Genomic DNA, 6,529 nt, shown 5'->3' with positions numbered 1-6,529 from the left:
TTGTTCTTATATATGAAATGTAGTTGCAGAGATCATCATATTCTATGAAATGTAGTTGCAGAGATCATCATAATGTCATCCTAATGTTCTGTATGTGCAGAATGTGGGTATGGAGTGAAGGCATCGATGAAGCAGGACATGTATAGATTTGGCATGGTGTTATTAGAAATGGTAAGCGGAAAACCTCCAGTGATAGAAGAGGATGATCGGTAATTTGTACATCTAACTGCACATGCTACGAACAAGGCCAAGGAAGGGAGAATGGATGAAATTATTGATAATGATTTGAGAAGGAGCATTGATTATAATAACAACATGAAGGATAAAATATTGAAGATAGTTGATATTGCCACATTTTGCACTCGATCGGCTCCCAATATCAGGCCGTCCATGAACGTAGTTCTTGAGATCTTTAATTACCTATAGTCTGACTCCTCCTCATTATTTCTCCCCTAAAAAAGAATGATGTTATGTTTAAAATAGTCACATTCATAGTAATGACAATGTGTTGTAACCTATTATACACCAAAGCTTTTGTTTCATCCAGTCTATCCCAACAAAATTGTACGAGCACGCACTGTTAGAAATAGTAATTACATGTTATGTATAAACATCCAAGGCTAGTGATGCATAATGATTTAATGTTCCAATCAAGTCAAGGGTTGTTAATTTTGTATGAAATAGTTAGTCCTAGAAAAGTCAAAAGTCAAGTCTTGTTTGCATAAATTTATATTTAGTCATTTTAGTATTTATATTATTGTAATGAAAAGTATGAAGATATTTTATCTAGGTGGATCTCTAGACCCCAGTGGCATGGAAAGAGATCAAAATTAAAAGTGGTGGAAAGACAATTAACTTGACATCGGATCGAAGTGCTCGTTGCAATAATTCCAATGGTATGAATGACACTCCAATCCGAGTCCGAATGAAGGAGATAGAGGCAGTCAAAGTTGGGTTGACATTTTTATGACTGGGCAGGATTAATGAAGGCACAATTTGCACTTTTTTTGGCAGACGGAATCTGACCAACTCCGGCCAAATTCTGGGCGAATGGTCCCCTGGTTAAAACGAATCCTTTGGTCAAAATCTGAATTTTAAAAAATGTGCAATTTTTTTTATTTAAACAAAAAAAATATAAAAAAAAGGGTGGCCCACGGAACCACCATTAACTAGTGCGGAGTTGGGTGGGTTAGTCCTTGGGGCATAGACCCAACCCATTTAAACACAAACAACCTTACATTAAATGTGGGTTGGCCCTTGGGGCGCGGACCAAACACCTAACCCCGACTACAATTCAAACAACATGCCTTAATGAGAATATGACCCGGTGGTAAGTGGAGTGGGCGGGTTGCCCAAGGCAGGCCCAACCCGATCCATTCTTTTGAAATAACATTATGTGTGTAAAAAAAGGAGGAGGTGGGGTTTGACCACCCGAACTCCTCCATAATAACTGGATCTTTAAACCAACACAGCACAACTGATTTCTTGAGAAATCCGCCACCACATTTTTTATTTAAATGTAGTTCATCAGTGCGCCTAGGCAAAGGAGGGAGCGCATGCAGCGTGAGGCAGATTTTTGCAGGAGGGCCGAATTTTCACTTTGTCATATTTTGATAAATTTTATATGGTTTCAACATTTCTCGACGCCATGAACGCAATGGAGCTATCCGTTTCTCCATCAGAGTTATGCATTTTTCGGCCATTTTTTAGTATGGAGGTATAAAACTCCTTTTTTGTAACTAATGCTTGTACTCTTCTTTCTCATGCCACTTAATGAATGAAGGCCTCCCCATTGATCGAGTAGGGCCCAAAGACGTAGACCAAGTTGGACAAACTCCATTATAGGATTCAGCAGGTCAAAGAGGACGAGGCAAAGATTCAGTTGGCCTCTCTTCGACTGAGTAGCACCACTCTCATTTAGTGGGAGAGAAAAATGTGAAGCAGTAAGAGTGTGGGTAATCTTCTTTCCTCATGGCCTAGTTTCATTTTTGCATTAAAGGAACAATTTTATCCCTTGCATTATAAACAAAAATCCTTAATGGATTGGCAATACTTAAGGAAAGGCAAAGGTTAGGATGTTCAAAGCTTTACAGAGGAATTTAGAAAACAGGCACTTAATTTGGGCATTACACTTGACTCACCTGAAGTAGTAACTAAGTATATTGGATCATTACATAGTTACCTTAGACATTCATTATTATTGTTTGAACCAACTACTATTGACTCAGCCAGTGTAAAGGTCATTCATCTTGAGAACAAGGGAAAAAATGAAAGAGATGATCATTTCAAGAAACCACCTTTCAAACCTCCAAATGGAAAACCCAAAGTGAAAGGAAAAGGAAAGGAGAAGAGGATGACATGAACAAAGAAAGATGAAGGATAAAGACATTATTGCACTCACTGCAAAAAGGAAGGTCATGACGACGATTATTGTTGGAAACTGTACCCAGAAAAGAGACCAAAGAAGTATGGAGGAAAAGGCAAGTAGAAGACAGTGGCAACTGTGTAGCAAGACCTTGGATCTGATTCGAGAGATGAAGCATTGATCACAGCAGCAGGAAAAAAAGGTACTCTTACACCACATGTTAATCCTGAATCACATGAAGGTACTAGCAATAGATGAGTCTCTTCGTAATGAACGAAAGAGAATTGAGCTATTTCATATTAGAGTTATCATAAATCATACAAAAGTGGAAACTCTATTTGATACCGATCCCAAGAAAACTTAATTTCAAAGTCCTTGATAAAGAAGCTAGGCTTAGAAACCAAACCACATCCAAAACATTACCCACTTGGATGGATACATGATAAAGCAAAACTGAATGTAACTAAGCAGTGCAAGGTTAAATATGTGACCGCTTCTAAGTTAGTGGATGGGGTAAAACTTGATGTGATACCATTGGATATCTATGACATGGTGTTAGGAAGTCCATATCTATATGATGGAAAGGTAATCTTCTTCCGTCATGAAAACAAATACCAAATCACAAAAGATGGGGTAGAATATATTGTAAGGGCTCATCAAAACTAAAATCAATGCTAGGCTTGTAAGTGCAGGACAAATGAAGAGGTTGGTGATTTCCAGTAAGGGTTGCATTATTATGGTTGTAAGGGGGAAGATGCAGAATTATCCAATGCTTTCGAGGGTTGTGATTATGTGCATAAAAAGGAATTATGTGAATTAATTTCTAGCTATGATGAGATGTTTCAGGAACCAAGGTGATTACCTCCGAAGAGAGAAATCCAACGTGAGATCCATTTGCAACGTGACGCTCCTTTACCGAATATTCGAATGTATAGGATGTCGACCATTGAGATGGAGGAGATCAAAAAGCAGGTGTAGGAACTATTGAACCAAGGGGTCATCAGACCGAGCACTTCTCCATGAGGCTCACTGGTTGTCTTTGTGCCAAAGAAAGATGGCACATGGAGGATGTGTGTGGATTATCGAGCACTAAACAAAATCACGGTCAAAAATCGTTACCCTCTTCCCCGCATTGATGACATATTAGATCAGTTAAATAATGCTATTCACCAAATTGGATTTACGTAGTGGTTATCACCAGGTCCGAATTGCATAGCTGGATGTGTGGAAAACCACCTTCAAGACCAAACAGGGGTTGTTCTAATGGATGGTGATGCCATTCGGACTTTGCAACGCTCTAGCCACTTTCATGAGGGTCATGAATGATCTCTTTAGGCCTTTCATTGATGAATTTTTTCTTGTATATCTAGATGATATTCTTATCTTTAGTAAAAGTTGGAATGAACATGTATGCCATGTGAGAAAGTGCTTGAAGTATTTAAAAGAGGAAAACTCTATGTAAAATTGTCAAAGTGTGAGTTTGGGAAAACCTCTTTGGTTTACCTAGGTCATATTGTTGGTCATGGTTAGCTAAAAATTGATCCTTCTAAAGTTGAAGCAATTGTAAATTGGCCTAAGCCTACTAGTGTAACCGAGGTTTGCAGCTTTTTGGGTGCAATACAGCATTGGAGGAGATTTATTGCCAATTTATCTATTATTGCAACACCTTTATACGCATTGACAAGTGTAAAGCAAGTCTTTCAATGGGGAGGAAAGAAACAGAAGTCCTTTGTAGAAAATCTGTGATAGGTTAACCTGATAATGCAACATAAATCAAAGCATAATACTATAACCTACTTCTACTATCATTTGCAGAAGCTTAAAGATCGAGCTAGACAATATAACCAGAAGAAGAAGAATCAATGGCACAATACACATGAAAATACTCTGGGGAAAGTCTTAGATAAAACCCCACACTATTGTATTATCATTCATGGTGGAAATACATAGGAATTATACAAAGCCTTAGCTCTCACAGCTAGCCAGCTCTAAGTACAATCCTCACAGATGCTCACAGGTAATCTTGGCTTCTCTCCAACCTTCCTCTCTGCCCTCCAAGCTCCTATTTCCTTGCATTGTTCCTCGTGGATGATTAGCCTTTTACCAAGTGGAAAAACCACCCTTCAAAATTGTGCAATCCTCAAGGATGAATCCTTGACTGCATGGATGAGTTTTCTCCATGAGAAAACACATGCAACTGATAGTACACTGTACTTGAACATTAATCTCAACTGGGTCTTTCTCAGAATAGACATGCATGAGTTTCTGATGAGGGAATCTTCAGTTAACTGGAGTAGCACTGGTTGAGTGCATTAATGCATCAACTGACTGTTAGCCCACTATTAGTTCCTCAAATAGTTTGGATCTAATTTAACTGGAATTAACTCAATAAAATGAGTTAACTAATTACAACTCAAATATAACTCAATCTTATCTCCTTAATTTAACGGATAACTCTTGCATGACTTCAGACAGACTTCTAACTTGAATTTCTCCAACTAATTAATTTAAAATAAATTAATTAATTATTTCCAAGTATCTGTTAAGACTAAATTCGATTTTAATTCACAATTTAATTCAAGGAAAAATTAAATTGGAATATTCTTGTTGCCATATTCCAACACTTCCTCTCAACAAGAAAGGGATTATCTGCCACCACGATCCTGTCTCTATGGAACTTGAATTTACACTTTGACAATGCCTTTGTCAAATTGTCAGCATCTTTCTCCTTTGTCGAAATATACTGCAACAACATGATACTCTTGACCTGTGAAAATCCATGGGAAACTAATCTTGCCTTATGCTTCTCCACACTACCATTAACAACTTGCTTAACCTTGTAAAGCCAACGGGATCTCAAAAATGACTTGTTCTCTGGTCTTGGAACCACGTCCCAAACACTATTATGAACTATGGAGTCATACTCCTCCACCATAGCATAAACCCAAATCAACTATTTCACTGCTTCCTCAAAGGAAGATGGCTCAGTCTCAACACACTCCCCAGCAAGGGCCATGTATCTAGTGTACCTCTCAGGTGACCTCCTCTGTCTGCGCTGAGAAGATGGTGCTCCCACATTCTCTCTCGCATCCTCCGACAATTTTTCATCTTCTCTTGTGTGTTTCCGTCCATCTCTAGAATACTCTACTTGAGTGGATGTCTCCACTCCTGGAACCTCTGCATGTGGCTACTCTGCATCATTCTGAGGCTCCTCCTCCTTAGGAACCAACAGTTCCTCCACAGCATGTAGTTGGAGCTCCCTCTCAACGGAAACTCGCATGGCATTCTCCTCATCAAACTTGAGATTTATGCGAACCACTGTCCTCTGACTGGTAGGCAAGTACACCTAATAGTTGTGAGGTCTATTAGTGTACCCCACAAATATCCCCAACTCTACTGTCGGCTCAAGCTTCTTCTGTGCATCCTTTGTCACATGGCAATATACCCCAAAGATCCTGAAGAGACCCACATCTGGTCTCTTACCGGAGAAAGATTCCTCTGGTGTCTTCATCCCAAGTATGTGATGCGGGCTTCTATTCTGCAAATAGACCACTGTGTTGCATGCCTCATCCCACAAGTGAAGTGGTAGGCCTTGGTCATGCAACATTGCCCGTGCTGCCCCTACAATAGTTCTGTTCTTCCTCTCGGCCACCCCATTCTACTGTGGGTTATGAGGTGTTGTCAACTCTCATTTAATTCCTTCCGCTGCACAGAAGTCCTTAAACTCTTGAGAGACATATTCTCTACCATTGTCGCTTCTCAAGGCATTGATCTTCTTGCCTGACTCTTTCTCGACCAAAGCTTTGAACTCACAAAACTTTGTGAAAGTTTGGTCGTTCTTCTGCATGAAATAAATCTAGCATTTACGATAATAGTCATCAATGAAAATCACATAACACCTTTGCTTCACTGTGGATGTTGTCGAGATTGGTCCACACAAATCAATATGAACTCACTCTAAAATAGCCTCTGCTCGACTATCTTGATCATGAAAGGAAGACTTGGTGTACTTTCCCAAGGTACAACCTTTGCGTGTGTCAACTTGCTCAAGTTTACCTTTTGGAAGTCCTATAGATATCTGCTACATTATACTCAAAGCCCCATGATGCAAATGGCCCAACCGCCTGTGCCACAACTCGCCAATATCTTGGCTTTGCACCAATT

Source organism: Pinus tabuliformis, chromosome 7 (assembly GCF_031772625.1).
Source record: "Pinus tabuliformis cultivar Carrire ecotype Pingquan chromosome 7, CPIR1, whole genome shotgun sequence".
NCBI lineage: Eukaryota > Viridiplantae > Streptophyta > Pinopsida > Pinales > Pinaceae > Pinus > Pinus tabuliformis.
This window is presented reverse-complemented; position numbering follows the sequence as displayed.